Source organism: Tenebrio molitor, chromosome 5, assembly GCF_963966145.1.
Source record: "Tenebrio molitor chromosome 5, icTenMoli1.1, whole genome shotgun sequence".
Taxonomy (NCBI): domain Eukaryota; kingdom Metazoa; phylum Arthropoda; class Insecta; order Coleoptera; family Tenebrionidae; genus Tenebrio; species Tenebrio molitor.
Genome location: NC_091050.1, coordinates 12,892,233 through 12,908,616, shown reverse-complemented (window position 1 = coordinate 12,908,616; position 16,384 = coordinate 12,892,233). Strand labels below are relative to the sequence as shown.

The following is a 16,384-nucleotide window of genomic DNA, read 5'->3' as shown; positions in this document are numbered from 1 at the left end:
TAGTATTTTTCATTTATTTAGTTAAATGATAATTTTTCAAATTCTTTATTTACATTTAATTTAATACCTTCCGAACATTTCGTTACTTCTTTCCTTTTTTTACTTAATAATGATCCATCTCTTCAGATACCTTATTTCTTTTTTTCTATTATCAATAAGTCTTTTTTGTTCTATTCTTTTTTTTTTATTAAGTTGTCTCGTTGTCCTTTTTTCTTTTTTTGGTGTAATTATTTTTAACATTTTCATGATTTGCATACTTTGCAGATACTTCATAATTTTTGTAATTTTTGACCCTACATTCTAGTATTTTTTCCCTCAGATTGCCCTTTTTCACAATTGCGTCAATTGTTTCCCTTTCTTTCTTCTTATCGTTGTCACAAAATTTCAAATAAATCTCTATTATGTATTTGATTCTTTTCCACTTTTCTTTCTTGATTTGCTATTTTCTTCTCTCATGTTTTATTTTTGCTTTACTTTTCTGATGCAGTAGCACAAAAATTTATTTTTCTAATTCAGTTACGAAAAGTAACCATTGTGATATGTCGTTTTAGTTGTGAAACGTGCTTCATTTAATAACTAGTCAAAAAAGTGACATTATATTATCACAAGTGTTAAAAAGTGACATCATATTATCACTAGTGTTAAAAAGTGACATTATATTATCACTAGTGTTAAAAAGTGACATTATATTATCACTAGTGTTAAAAAGTGACATTATATTATCACAAGTGTTAAAAAGTGACATTAGTATTATTATCCCGGAAAATTATTGAAATAGCAGATTTAAACAGGATTTTAATTAGAATGTGTGCTTTTCGTAACGAAATTAGAAAAAAAATCTTGTAGAAACTCGTAGCAAAATGGCTATTTTTTTGCACACGACATGTTGTCCAATTGTCATGTCTAGTGCAAAAAAGACGCTCATTTTGCAACTCGTTGTATAAATAGCTAATTTATCTGTTGTCTTTTCTTCATTTCCTCAATTCACATTCCTTGTATTCCTTTCAGTTGTAACCACCACTATTGAAATGTGAATACACGGGCACAGCCCCTGTGCCACTCCAACGCACATAAACTGTTTGCATTTGTGGAGATTGTTGTCGGCAGCCTCAGGTGGGACTTAAACCGAGAATAAATAATTATCGGGGGAGACACGCAATTAGGGCAAGTGGACCGTTTCAAAAATATGGAAATAAATTGCGAGCGAGGGAGCACAAGGGGTGCAGACAGGAACTAACAAGATGCAATTAACGATAGCCTCGAACCGGTGGATGTTGTCGATTTGGGTGTAAAAATGTAAAATTCTGAAAGGAGCTGGTTTGAACTCGCAGTCGGTGGTCCCTGCGGTCGCCTTTCTTATTGGTAATCATTTCGTGTTTGATGGAGTAACGCGAGGCACTTTGAAAAATGCACTGTCGGAATTTTAAGTGGGAACTTTTCGTTTTCCCCGTTAAAATTAAACAATGAATTAATTCGTAAATCTACACTTGTTTTGATATTCAAATTAACTCAAAAGGAAAGTAGATTTGCCATGAATATTCATGGGGCTTAAAACAAAGTAAGAGGGCGAAATTTATATAGATTTATTAGCAACTAAATTTAGGCGAAAATGGCGCCATTTTTTCCAACTAATCGAATTGCGCCCTGACGTTCATGCTTACAACTTTTTAAATCGAATCTGTCGGTTCAAACGAACGGAAACGGAAATCCCGCGCGGGGTGGCGAAATTGCTTAAAAACAATCCTTTTGGGAAATTTTCGAATACATCAATTTTATTTTGAAATTTGAGTGGCAGCGCGTGCAACAATTCCATCATCGGAGGAATTTTCTTGCCCTCTCATTTTAATCACCCCGATACTCGATGTGTACTGAACAAATCCTGTAGGAAGGGTTGCTACAGGAGATGAATTGTAAAAGCTCCAACCCCTGTGCACTTCACGTGGGTTTAGTCACGGTTTAATATGCATAAAAAACCCCGACAAGGTCCTAGCTGCAGAGCAGTGACCATTCCTTTTTATCATTCCTTTGCAAATTATCCTGGCACGCAGTAAAAAAGCAATAAAACAGCGACCCGCAGGTATTTTATCCCGTCATGAAAGATCCGCTGATCCACTTTTTTCCGATCAGGATGTGCTCCTTAATTCGGTGAAGCACGCCGTTCCGCACAGAACAGGACAATAACTCGCCTCTAGTGGCCCAATAAAACCTCCATCCGTCACAGGATCTGCGTGGCCGGACCTTCCGCCGCCACCTTGCGATCGCACCCCGGGGGTAACTCGAGCACACACAGGGGTGCACATTCAGATTAGGCTGACGCGGTGCATCCCCTACCCCTTATTACTCATCGCACGAAGAATAAATCCGATCGCGGCCTCTTTGAAACAGTTGAAAGCGCGCAAAAGGAGCGCGCATGCTCGAACCGATCGAGCGGGCTTTGAACGCTGCATGCGCGATTCGAATGTCTTCCAGTGCTTACTATGATGCAAAGCGGTGTAGTGGGTGTTTTTTTTTGAATTATTGGTGCACGTGGTTGATTTTGGAGTGTGACGGGACCTCCACCGGGTCCCCGATGCTGTGCTGACCAGTTCCGCCGGAATCGCCCCCGACTTCCGCGAGGTGAGTCGCCGTTTCCGCCGTCCACCGGCGGCGGTTTTTATTTTCGCGACCTCGTTGCTGCCGTTTGTTAGGATAATTGCAGTGTGGGTCCCCTCGATTCGATCATCGCCGATTCAAGGATCCTGTTGTCGCCATGGCAACGGCGAGCCGGGGTGTTTTGCCCGAATCGGGGTGCCGGTGCGTTTACCTGTTGCCCTTTCTTGGAGGTGCCACCTGTATTTTTGCAATTGTGTCGTCATGGGCTTTGTGTCGGCAAAATTCCGCACCTGGGGCATGTCTGGTCCTGTGGGGGTGGCTGGACCCCACATGCCGAGATAAATTCGTTTATTTTTAGATTTTGCGTTGTGTTATTATGACATATGCAATTTTTTGCGCGGCTTTCGCGACACATAATACATTATATCCTTTCACGAGTTTAATGGGAGGACGTCATCGTGTCATTTTTTACGAGACTGGAGCTTTTTCAACTGCTCCAAAATAATCGCTCTCCATTTTTCACGAATCGTTCAGGTGGCCCCGGAGTAATTGTCCCGAGGTTCCGGTCGCAGCCTAATGGAATCTAACAGCTTGTTTCGTTTAATTAGACTGTTTCATTATCACTAGACGAAAGTAATCCCATTAATTTAAACAAGCTCCGTTCAACACACCACCACCTAAAATAAACTTCGAAATAATTAAGTTTGCCAGTTTGGAGTTTCGCTCTGTACACGGCGTACTGTAAACATCCTGCAACAATCATCATCGATGTTAAATTGGGCGTGAACTGGGAGTAACGGGGATTTGTTTTTCTTTTTTTTTTGATAAATTTTAATAGGTTGGCCGGACTCGGACCGGTGTAGCGTTATCGAATTGTTTTCACTTCTACATCAAAGAAAAAAAGGGGGAATTGTAATCGAACTTTTTCGATGAAACGTAATAAATGGCGAAAAATCAAAAGCGGCCCGTGTGGTGCCAGTGGAAGCGAGTTCAATGGAATTTGCGTATGAATAGTTGGCTTTTATTGTGTGGACAAATGGGCAGATGTTGGGTGAAATTTCGAGGGGTGGAATGGTAACTGATTTTACCTGAGCTTTGATTGATCCATCCCGAGGGCTGGAAAGGTCGCATTTTTAGTAGTGCGGAGTTATGCAACACATCGTACAGGCGGAAAGGATCACACAAATGCAAAAAGAAAATAAATCATTTTTATGTGTTACTTTTTGAAGAATAAACAATTCAATGTGGGAAAAGTGTTTTATTTGGTGTGGTTCCCCAAGTGACACAATTTTTAATGGAGATGTTGCACATAGAGGGCGCTGTATCTGAAGGGTATGAGCGCCATTTTAGGCAAAAAGGTGATGATAAAAATATCATTTATATGCAGATATGATCATGTATAGAATTTATTTCAACGATCACCTCACTCAAAAACATGCCTTTATTGATTTTTCTTTATTTTTGAATTTAACATCATTTTAAATGAATGAATCAGGTGCAAGAATTTTACAAATAACTGAACAATTTAAATTTTAACTGTTTCATCTCATGAGGAGACTTGAATCATAAATTTGGTGAATTTTTAGTAGTACAACATTTTCTACAAGAAACAACAGATGTTAGGCGTTATTGACCTTCATATTCCCCTGATTTAAACTGAACAGAAAACATGTGGGATCATATTGATGGTTTAGCTAAAGGCCATAATTACAGTAATTACACTTTTTTAAGAACTTTATATTATAGTAAAGAACTCGACTAAACTGTATGTCGAAATGTTGTGTTGATATAATCTAAATTATCTGTTGTTGTATCTGATATGCACAAGATTGGTCAAGAGGTTGTGGGAAATTCTATCACCGCTTGTCTGGCATAATAATAATAATATGTTACCCTTTGCTAAGTGACAAACCATTGTAGCACCCGCTGCGAAAATAACTATTTGACATAAATGCCTCTGTCTCTGTTTTGTAATAATTAAAATAAAAAATTAAAAATAAGGACATATTCACAAATTGGGATTAAACTTGACATTGGCAGTTACAATGTTTGATAAATTACCGCGAGAGCAGCAATACCTACCTAACTGTTTCAGTTGGCAATAAAAATTTTTACTTAAAGTTGGAAAGACTGAATTGTACCTATTTCCCTTTGTTTTATTGTCATTATTGACAGCTGACACAAATTTCAAATTTAAACGTGTTGGTTTTTGTAATCTTTTATTGATAAAATGGTTTTCTCCTTGGAACATGACATAAAAGTCACCGGTTTTATTGCCAACTCAAACAGTAATTGTTGCTAACGCGCTAAGGAGAGAATTTGATCAGATTTTTATTTCGTCCCCCAATTGCATTTGTTTAAAGATTATTATTATTAGTATTTTACACCTGTGGGGTTAAATTAGTAATTGGATGATTGGTAATGGTTGTGAGATGAGTTCTTGAGCCTTCAATCTTTTCTAAATTATATACGTAAAAAATAGACCCCAAGAATACTCTACCCCTCTACCTGCAATTTTTGATCCCCAATAATTTAGGTAACGATATTTAGGGAATTCGATTCTTTTTCGTCTTTCGTTGGTGATATTTAATCATGTTGGTACGAGCGCATTCACCATTTTGATTGTTTTGAATTTTGCAACAATTTATTTAAATTTTTAACGTACGCGGTTAAAATTTCCACCACAAATAGTTTATCTATCCGTGTTTGTAATCATTTCGTGAATAATTATGTAGCGGGAATTGTTGTTGACAGGTAATTGAGCAATCCGATTTTGAGGTTACGTTACTCATTTATTCTTTATTTTAGCACGTTATCCGCCTGAACACGCCAGTAAGATTGAAAACTGTTGGAAGTAACCGATCGTGGAATTATCGAATTTGCGACTCTCTTTTTATAAATATAAAACGATCTCGTTGTCAATTTTGTAGCAAAACTCGCCACACCGTCCCGCGCCTGTGCCCTTGACTCCTCCTTCGGTGCCACCGTTCGCTCCCGTCTAGAACCGCATCCATCTGAATAAAAAGCTGTGCCCCACTTGCGTCCAGCCGTTAATTGTATGAACAAGCCCGCCCTCCAGATGCACTCACCTGGCCTAATACAATTAGCCGTGATTTATTCCTACTGGACCGCTTCCGACCTCCTCGACGCTTAATCTTCATCGGGAGAATTAATGATTCGGAATCAGACGCAACAATCGCCAGACCCATCACGGATTTATTATAATTAACGGAATGTCCCACCTGTGTCTGCCTCGTCAGCTGGCTCCGTCGCGCAGATGCTCGTGTTTGCCTTTTTTACGCAGATACGTCAACGTAATCTTTTCGATTGAACCTCGACTGCCGTCTGCTCATCGTGAGAATCGGATCGAACTGGAGACGCACAAAATGTTTTTTGTGCCGCGACGGATCCAACCGAGCTTGAAGTTGCCCTTTTCAAGGTCAAGCTGACATTTCATCAAGACTCGACCAGACTCACTTCCCGGGACGAATTAACCTTTAGTAATGTTATCGAGAGCGACACGAAAAGGTTTCATTTACATTTGTTTCGCGGTTTTAGGGCTTCGAGCGGCCTCACGCGCACCCCACAAGCTTGTAATTCGGAAAATTCGAGAGCCCCCCCGAGTGAAAATAAGAATCTCCACGGCAGCGTGAGTCATTTTGTTGCGTCTCTAGATGTGCACACGTCTCTTTATCCGAGCAATAAAATCGAAATGGTGCGAATTTTTATCGCGTCGCGCGTACTGCTCTTTTGTCCTTGTGAAGAGCGCTTCCCGGAGCGCCGATTCAGCGGATAACGCAATTTTTTGATAGATATGAGAGCCACGTCTGGAATTAAATTCCACTGGATAAGCGCCTCGTCAGTTGTTGATGCGAATTATTAAACACGAGAGGCGTTCAACCGCTATCATCATCCGAACAATGCACCTCTGGGGACGGCGCGTTTCAGTGCATCGCGTCGCAGCACGCCCCGTCATTTTTTTGCGTGCCATAACTGTGACACAGCGCAGTTTCACAGACTCGAACGCGGAAAAAACTAACCGGAAATCGCAGCCGGAGCTCGAGGGAAAAGCCGGGTTAAATTGCACATCGTGTATGTGAGGAACGGACATAATAGGGACCGGAACCGCACAGGTCCACTAACTCATCCGAATTGCCCTTTGGAATACACGTCTGCGGGTTATTGACCAATTATTTCCGACATGTCAATTGCTGCCTACCGTCGGACTCCATATTATAATTAGACGCAGGAAGACGGGAGAATGGTCGCGTGATTTGAAAAGGGCAAAGGTGGCGTTGATGATGTCCTTTCATGACGCGTTTAGCTCCCTTTCACACTAAAATTGACACCACTAGATTTGTTCGACGATTAAAAGAAAAACAAACGTGCGAATTGGATGTCTGCAGTGACAGATTGTCGCGATCAATCGCAATTATGACCATCCGAGTACGGATTAAACTTTTTCGGGATGCTGTGAGCCCCGTTATTGTCGTATCGCTTTCATTTTTCCGTCTTCAATAAATCAAAAGCGTCGTTTCATATATCCTCCCGGGATAAATGCATGTGTCAAAATCCACACCGCTGAAAGAAAATCTGTTGATTCGTTCCATTTGTACCTGCCAGCACTCGAATCCGCATTAAATAAATCGCCCAGTTCCTCCCTGTTCTTTCTCTCCAGAAAACAAAACCCCCCAACACACATAAACATCACCATTAAGTAATTTTCCGGCTCTTGGAATTGTAAATCTCGCGAGTTGCGCAACTGTGTCCGTTGTTGGTCCAAGAGACACCCCACACCACCCCATCAATCACTGCCCCTGCGCGGGACCGTAATTAAATACCTGGCAGTCGGCGGCGCCCGCCGCCTCCTTTTGTTGGGGGTAATTCGATAGATTAGGCCGGGGGTGAGACACGTGGTCACGGCGTGGGAATATTTGTGTGTTTAACTGTTAAACGCTTCCTGTGCATTAATATCATAACGGGGATATTAAAAACGGGAGAGGGATGTTTGGATAGCTGCGCCGTCTGGATGCGGTCCCTCCACCGTGAGCTATTTTGATCGGCGACCCCTGAAGCCATTACGGTGGCGATTTTAAAAGCAGTTACGGCACGTATGTGACGTTTGCATAAAATTTTTCATTTCCAGGCGGAACAGCGGACGCGTGCGGTGCAGGGTAATTCGCTCAAAGCGGGTGCGACGGCCTTTGTGCCGCGTTGCCGGGGGCGGTGCCGTTGACGGCTCGTCAACGGTAAATCGGCCGAAAATAAGAGCCGAGAGGAAGTAGATCGCACACGCTCGCAACGAATAATTAAGAAGCGGGATGGGGTGATTGGCAGGCAGAGGTGCGACGAGTTTATTTTGAAGTGAACATGGCACGTTGGGAGTGCTTGATGAGGGTAACAGTTGCAAGGGTGCTCCGATGCAATTGTGGACAATTTTTCTAACGGAATTAGAGGAAAGTTTCGATAAGACGAGGTGGCGCAGACAGGGGTGCGAATTGTAAAAGATTATTTTTAAATGAGATCCGGGAGAAGGTTGTATTATTGGAATAAAAATTTATGAATGGGATATTGGATCCGGAAAAATGACTTCCCGGCTCGTTTGGGTGGCTTAGTTTAAAGGAAAGTATGTAAATGGGGGCAACGAAGTGTTTGACAGTGTTATTGAAAACTAAAATTAAAAGATCAGTACAGGATGGTACGGAATAAACGAACAAATTAGATAAATGAAGTGGATGTTCTTGTGGGTGTTTCGAAAAGGGGTAGTTATGTAATTATAGCTCATCTGGAGTAGTTTTAAGTACTGACAAAGCAGGTTTTTGCTAGGGGGGCGCATGTTTAAAGGTGGCATTCCTTACATATTTCAATTTTTTTTGCATTTGTTGTACAGGGTGAGTCAAATTTTACCGTCCGAACGAAAACACCCACTTCTAACCGATTTAAAATTCTGAAAAAATTCAGGAATTCAGGATTGAGTATCTCTGTATAGTATTCTCAATTTGGTTGTAGGTCGTAAAATTTTATTGATATTATGAGCGATTAACGGGCATAATGATTGGGTTTGAAAAGGTTGGGAAGCGGCGCGTGCCATTTCCCGTACAATGCAAAAACAGTGTGTTCAAAAAGTCTGGAAACACCCCAATAAAATAGAAACCAGTGATTTTCGAGAAAAACGCAAAAACAGGTGAACTAGCGTTTTTAAAAAGCTTTCTGTTGATGGTATCTGTTTGCTGTTTTTGATGACCTTGAAAGAGTTGTGATGTCATCAGAGGCAACGTCGCATTTTTACTACCGTTTTAATGGTCTACCCGACGGTCAAAAAGATTTTAAATTTACCTAAGAAATTTCCTGAAAAAACGTAATTTTTTTTTAATAACAATAACTTTTTCAAGGTCATCGAGAAGACCGAACAGACACTATCAGCAGAAAGCTTTTTTAAAATATTAATTGACCTGTCTTTAGATTTTTTTCAAAAATTATGCGTTAGGTTTTCATTTGGGTGTTTGCAGACTTTTTGGACACACTGTGTATAAAATGTACCATACAACCCTGCTTAGAATATTACCTGCTAGTGGTAAACTAGGATTTATAAGCCCCGCAAGATCTTTAACTTAAAGTACCATAAAATTTTACGATCTACAACGAAATTGAGAATACTATAGAACGTTCTGTTGAAATTTCAAAATTTTTAATAATAAACAGGTAAATATTTCGTTTTAATTTAATAACCGCTACATTAATGAGAGTCCTTTCGAACATTTAGGAAAAATTGAAATCCTGGACACACTGGTTTTTAAAATAAATGGAATTTGATATTAAATTGTAAAATTTAGTTATGATTAATTGTTAAATTGAGCGGTCACTTCCACAAAAGAGGTTGACGTGGATTGTTTATGGTACTCTTTAAGGACTTAAGAATTACTAGAAAAGTTCTCAACAGATGTTTGTTGGCTGTTTACCAACAATGAGGTATTTATTTATGGTAATTTTTACTATTTTTTTAATATGGTTTATCGTGCGGGCGGTAAAACTTGACTCACCCTGTACAGGATTGTTGCATTTGTGGAGAGCACTTAGAACCTTGATTCTTATTTTAAATTCTCTGTGGCCTAACGTACGATTATTTGTCAGATCCAATTAGCGATTGGTTAAGGCCTTTAATTTGTTAAGCCAGACAAATTGAAGTTTTAACTGGACTTAAATTTGTTTAAATTTCCTGTAACTGTTTATTTCTCTTTCCCAACGCTTCAGTAATTGACAGGGGGACAGCTCGAGCACACAGTTTCACGAACTTTTGGACAAACTTAAAAAAAAAACTTTACGTGGACGTCACATTCCTTCACACTTAAGCAATCGATATCTGTCAACAATATAATGTGATTTCAAGTCACACAAGACAAAAAAAGTAGCGAATAGAGCAAGTTTTTTGTCTGCAGTAGAATTTTTTTAACACAGGAAGTACATATTTTCGCGGTCAAATTTTTGTGCTTCGGCCACGAGCCGGCCCTGCTCGCACCCCGCTAAAAATGCATTGTCTGCGCAATAATTCATCTCCATATCCAGTTTTATTATTTGAGAAAAAAATAAAAATGATTTATTGTGCTACTTTTCGAAATTTTATCCCGACATGAAATACGCTAAAATGACAATAAAGAGGACAATTGATATTCTATAGCCATTTATTGCCGTACCTTTTGGATATTTTTAAAGCTCGCTGTATTGAAAAGCGTAATTATTTTTAGCCCGATTGATTTAACTCGCTTTCATTCACAAATTGAAAAAATATCGCCTTCGGTTCATCATCTCGTTGTTCAACTATCAAAACAAGGTCAGAAATTATTTACGTGAGTTTAACCGTAGCGTACAGGGTGATTTGGGTGAATAATCGTTGTCCAACCCCGTATCTCGATTCTTGTCTTTCGTCTCCTGACGAAGACGTGCCTCGGAAATGACGTGTATTTCAAAGCCGTCAATTAGTCTTGCGGCCCTTGTTGCCCTCGGGCCGGATATTAAACACGTAAAACATGAATTTCTATTATAACGGCGCCCCTTGGGTAAACCACGTCTGTTGGTTTACATACAAAGTGTGCCCCTGTACATCACGGCGTTCTTCGCCGCATTAACCGGTGGCTATCCCGTTTCATCGGCCGTTCAAAACGCCGTCCCCATTAACATCTAACGTTACTCGACGGGGTGGTCGCTAAGTTGCCGGCGGCCCTGCAAACACAAGAACCGCCGTAAAAAGCAAACACCGGTGCTATCGCGATGGGACAACAGGAGCACCGCTCCATCGTAAATACATTAGCTCGGTTAGAGGGTTTCCCTTACGTGCGGTTTTTGTTGTGTCAACTACGGATCGCGTTTCCAATAATTGATCGACAGCGCCTCCGATACTCTATACTTATGGGAAATTGGTCGGACACGCCCTTGCAAAATCGCAGGAAACTCGAATTAATTATATTGACAGGCGGACCGCAGGACCGACTCGCAGAGATCCCATTACGGAGGCTCGTCTTATTTTACGAGGGAGTAACAGCGGGACATCCCCCAAGCAATCTGCGTGATTTGTTTGGAGTGTTTCTATTAATTTCTTAGCGTGGGGACCCCCCCAGATCTTGACCCGTGCTGTGCCTCCTCACCCAAAAATTACCCATTCAAGCTTTCCACATTTGAACGAGTTAAGGCAACCGCTCACTAGCGCGCATCGTACGCAACTCGCACTTTTCTCCTTTTTCTGTTCCTGGCCGGTTCCCACCGGATTTTATTGTTTCCTGCCTCCGGGGACGTTGGATGTATTTTTGCTCGGGACGCACGTGACCGCATTAGACAAGCACACTCTGAATAATTCGTGGAAAAAGCTGACGCCCTCTCCCTCTCATAACTCCGCACAAATATTTACAAAATGCGTCGAGTGTCTCTTCATGAAAAATAAACCTGGTTGGTTTTTTGCCCGCGTAAAAAACGCAACACGCGGTATACCATGTGCGTGAGATTTTTCAAATATTTACATGTACGCCGAAGAAAAAAACAATCGCTGTCGCTTCGTTTATTGTTTCGGTGTCGGTCCGACCGATTATTTTCGTGCCTCGAATGTGTAAAAAATCGTGGGAGGAGGAGGGAAAAACGCATCATCCGTGACAGCCTTTATGGTTTTAATTCGTCGCGGTTCAGAGGAATTAGCAGCTTTCGAATTCTATTATGGGCGAGCTTTGTAGATGCGACGCTGACCTGGGCTTAATGGAGGCTGATGAGGGGCAGACGTACCGGAATTTTAAAGCCGCAGCTTTCGCCGCCTCCGAGGATTTAATCTGCGCAGCTAGTTTGCCGATTATGCCAATTTATACTCGATAAATCTTGATAAGGGATCAGGAGCCAACACGCTGTCCATTAAGTTTTAAGCATTAAGTTTGACAGCGACTCAATTCGAACTAAACACCGGCCGCGGTAAAAATGGGTGTCGCCGGGGTGTCGCCGTGACCCACTTTTGCGACGACTGGAGTATATATTTTATTTATCGACGGGTCTCGAATAAGCGCCACATAAAATGTTATTCTTTCTCATGGTGTCGCGGTCCCATGTGGCACCCACAATGCTCTCTCTCCTCGTTCTTTCACAGTTTACACGACCTCGCCCTGTTCAGCCGTCCGGCTTTTTATGCCCTTAATGAAATTATCACCGGCCCCAATTATATCGAATTTAACGTCCAATTCCGACCGTTCCGTCTTGCATTATCCCCTAATTAATCGATTAAGCGTTTCAAGTGTACCGTGAGAGGGTTTTCCTGTCGAAAAGGAAACGATAAATCACGTGTGCTCCACCGGGGAGAGTTTTTTATTTTCGGTTAATTCTGTATTAAAATATTCACCACCTAGAAGCGCCGTCCGTTTAAACCCAAATAAAATTAACATAATTGCCCTATAATAAAGTTTAAAGTGAGTCGGGGAATGGGTGGGACGGCCGTGGTACAAATTGCTTTGTGCAATTAAATCATTTCGGGTAATTAAGAACTTGATTTTTTAACCGTCGCCTAAATTAGCTTTTTGGCGGGATCCTCGCCGACAAAAATTACCTTTATATTTATTGGCCCATTTTCGGTTCCATTTTGTTCGCTTTGAAATTTCGATTTGTTGGCAGTTGCAGCGGTCGGAGTGTTACGCATTGATCGGTGTAAATAATGGGAAAGCAGTTTTTAGAGCAATTATTATGATGTTAATTAAGGCGGAAGCTGTCAAATTGCCATGGGAAAATTGTACACTACTGCACGAGGGTTAATTCGCGTGACTCTACTCGACTACAGGTGTGTAGAATTAAACGTCCATGAAATTTACACGACAGCTTGCATGATCGACCAATTATGAACGTCACCATGGTCATACTGGATTTTCTGTTGGGCAAGGCTTCAAATAATCGATACTGATTGGTCGAGGATGAACACGGTGACAGCGTGGTCGCGTTAATTAAAAGTTCGCGATCCAGTTAACACGTCTTCTCGGATTAAACCTATTATTTTTCGTTACGCTGACACTAATCTTGACTTTCCGAGACTATTTTTGTGTCACGAACGACCGGAAAAAAATTGAAATCTAATCAAGTAATTTTGAACACTGTACCAAAGAAATTAGAGACCTAAAAGGGTTTTTGGAGGTTTTAGAACGTCCCCCACAACGGAGAATTAGAGATAATTACTTGTGATCAGTTGCAGTTTTTCATATGGTTGATTGTCTTAAATATGTTGTAACAGTTTTTTGACAGAAAAAGAAAATGAAGAGAAAGAAAATGGGATGTCAGTGGTAAAGTAACAAAATAAGCGAATTACAAAATTTCAGTCGCTGTTGGTTTCTCTTCACTCCGGTGGATTTCATCTAGATTTTAATTTTAATTTAATTATTAAAATATTATAACTTCATTTTTGTCGAAACTACTCCGTTCCCTCCCAGGATAGTGAATTGTGTGTATATTAAAATTTAAGTATAAGAAACGCCCCAGCTGCTTGTGAAACCTTCAACAAAATCTGTTCAGTAATTTTTTAGTTATAAGCGGACAAGTTAAACATACACAGTGGCCAGAGTTGCGAAAAAGCTCCATAACTTGTTTGTTATTAAAGATATCAACTTTTTCTTTTTTCTAGATGATAGCTACGCTTCTACTGCATATTCGAAAAATATTGCGGTATATATACAGGGTGTCCCAATATTATAAAAACACTAAAGTTATGTTTTTTTAAATGGAACCTACCTAGTTTGATTTCATTTTTGGATTCTATGCTAAATTGTGAATCAAATCTACACAGGTCGTTTTTACTTTTTTTACCAGAATTCCGAACTGCAGGGGTCCCTTCGAAAATTCGTACCTTCCAAATAGTTGCACATAAATTAAAATAATTGACGCTGTTTGATTCTTGAATGTTTGCCGCATCTGTTAAGTGGTTACTCAATAACGTGCTTAGTCGCATATGCCTACTGCGATTTTTTAAATATAACAAACTAAAAATGTCAAAAACTTATTTTTTTCAAATAGCACCCCGCATTTATTATTGCAATGGTCGAAAGATTTTTTGACATCGAAATTTTGCGATTCAGATTGAGAGAAAGACTTTTTTTGCTTTTTTCTGAGAGGCAATTTTTATGAATTAATCAAATTACTAAATTTTTCGGTGTTTGAAAATCTTTACGACCTTTACCATGTTTGTTTATTCATTTACGATAATTTTTGTAAAAATGTAAATTATAAAATAATATTGATTAGGTACTCGTATTACCTTTTATTTTTTTATGAAATAGTTAAGAGAACTGAATTTTAGTTGAAAATTTATAGATAAGCACTTTGAATTACAAATTTAGAGAATACAAATTCTTTCCTTGGTTTTATTCATTTTATAATTTCCCGGCGCATCCACCATTTTTAATGCCTCATAAATGTTTTTAGTAGTTTTGCAAAAGGGAAGAAATAAATACCAAGTAAAAAGTGATGAAAAAGAAAACAAATCAGAGCAGGCGTTGCAAATTATCGGTCACGTCGTAGCGGAATCATATGCAAATAAGCGTTCAATGCATGGGCGTAGACAATTTGTGGTTCAAACGCTGCTTTATAATAAATCATACCTCATGAATTTAAGACGTTGGAATTATAATTATAATGGAGAAAATTTATAAAACAGCAACATTTTATATTCGTAAGAATGGGTAATTTACTAGCTTGATTACCAAACGCGACGCCACTGGTAAGCAGATTTTTCGGTGAAATGTCAAACAAACGTCAGTTTTAAAGTATTGATGTTAACCTTGAAAATAGTTATTATTAATTATTCCAGAATAAGTGATAAAATAAGGTTTACTATTGAAGGTAACGCATTAATGCTTTAATAAATACATGAATCAATAATAGATTTTTCGAGAGGTAGGCAACCAATAAAACGACTGTGTATAGCAAGTATGCACACGTGTACGATTAAGCTAAGATAGACGTTTTGATAAAACAAAAGATGAGGTAGCACACTTGTGTTTTCTTGTTGATTACTCTGTATAGTGCAGGTAATAAAATCGTTAGATAAAAATTAGTGAGAAAATGTGTTGACCAAAAACCAATCACGTGTTTCATGAAGGTGTTAAATAGCATTGACTGAGTCTTGCAATTGGCGGATAATCATGCATCCGGCAGCATTTGCGCTTATTATTTTAAATTTTGCGGCCCCGAGAACGCAAAATTAAAAATGGAATCACAAGCGCTGATCTCTTTATCTGCTTTCGCAGTCGTAATTCCGCCGGTGTATCCCGGCCATCGAAAACAAGCAGTGCGTTTTCCCTCAAATCAAATCTGCATTAATTCGTTTTTAATCGCGTTCTGATTGCTTGATTTTTTCTGGTACGCCGACGCGCCCCCGACCCTCCGTTCGCGACCAAACTGCAAACCACCCGTTTGTGTATTTTTGTCCGGAAGGGCGCACCTGCAATGCCCCAATAAATCTGAAACATCCATCCCCCGTTGCAACGACACCAGAATAAACATCGGAGCGGAACTGTTTGCTGGGACAATATTTGCGGAGCCGAAGAGAGATGTAGTTGCAGAGATTCAAGTGCGGCAAGTATTAATTTAATCGCATTTCCATAAGCGGTTTTACTGGTTCCGTTTCAACAACCCACGGCAAATTAAGTTCTGATCAGGAAAAAAGCTATCTCTCAGTCGGCAGAAGAGAAAGCGGCGAAGAATGCGCCAAACTCGATCTCTTTTTATGTGGAGGGCCGAGATTTGTTGGGATAAGGAGATCGGCCGCCGGATTAAAAATCAACAATACGGCCGAGGACTTCGATTTGCTCCTCAGCTTTTTCATAAATTTGCAAAAGGAGTTGAGGGAAGGTTTTCGGCAATCGCTACCAAGGGTTTACGATTCTCGACCGGGAACAGAGTTATTTGTTCTTCAGATCGATTAGGATGTCGATGGCAACGTGCAGATGTTGTTATTGGAACGGCAAATTCTTTGGAGGAAACGTCGAAAAATTAATTCGTTGTTCCAGCTCGAGCGGAATTTATGGGACCGTTCGGTGGATTAATAGTTTCAGACTTTGCTAAGTCAGTTGGAGTAATGAAAAGTTATTCGAGCCATTAATGCAAGGAAATCGTGACTAGGATGTGGGGTCCAGGAATTCGTCTCATTATCTCGGGAAGGACTCAAGATTTAGGGTCTTATTTTGTGAGAATTTTATTGGTGCTGTGTCGAAGTAGCAGAGAAAAAATCAAAATCTATTGCGGGGTGAACAAACGAATCTGAAAAAATTTAGAAAAAAAAAATAGGGAA

At 40.0% G+C, this 16,384-nt stretch overlaps 1 protein-coding gene across 1 annotated transcript in view; it reads left to right on the top strand.

The window, feature by feature from the left end:
- Window positions 1–2,452: 2,452 nt before the first annotated feature.
- LOC138130936 (carboxypeptidase N subunit 2-like) overlaps window positions 2,453–16,384 on the top strand; it is a 38,492-nt gene continuing 24,560 nt past the window's right edge. Inside the window, exon 1 of the mRNA XM_069047652.1 lies at window positions 2,453–2,616. The gene's annotated coding sequence lies outside the window, so the exon portion shown is untranslated. The remainder of the gene's footprint in view (window positions 2,617–16,384) is intronic.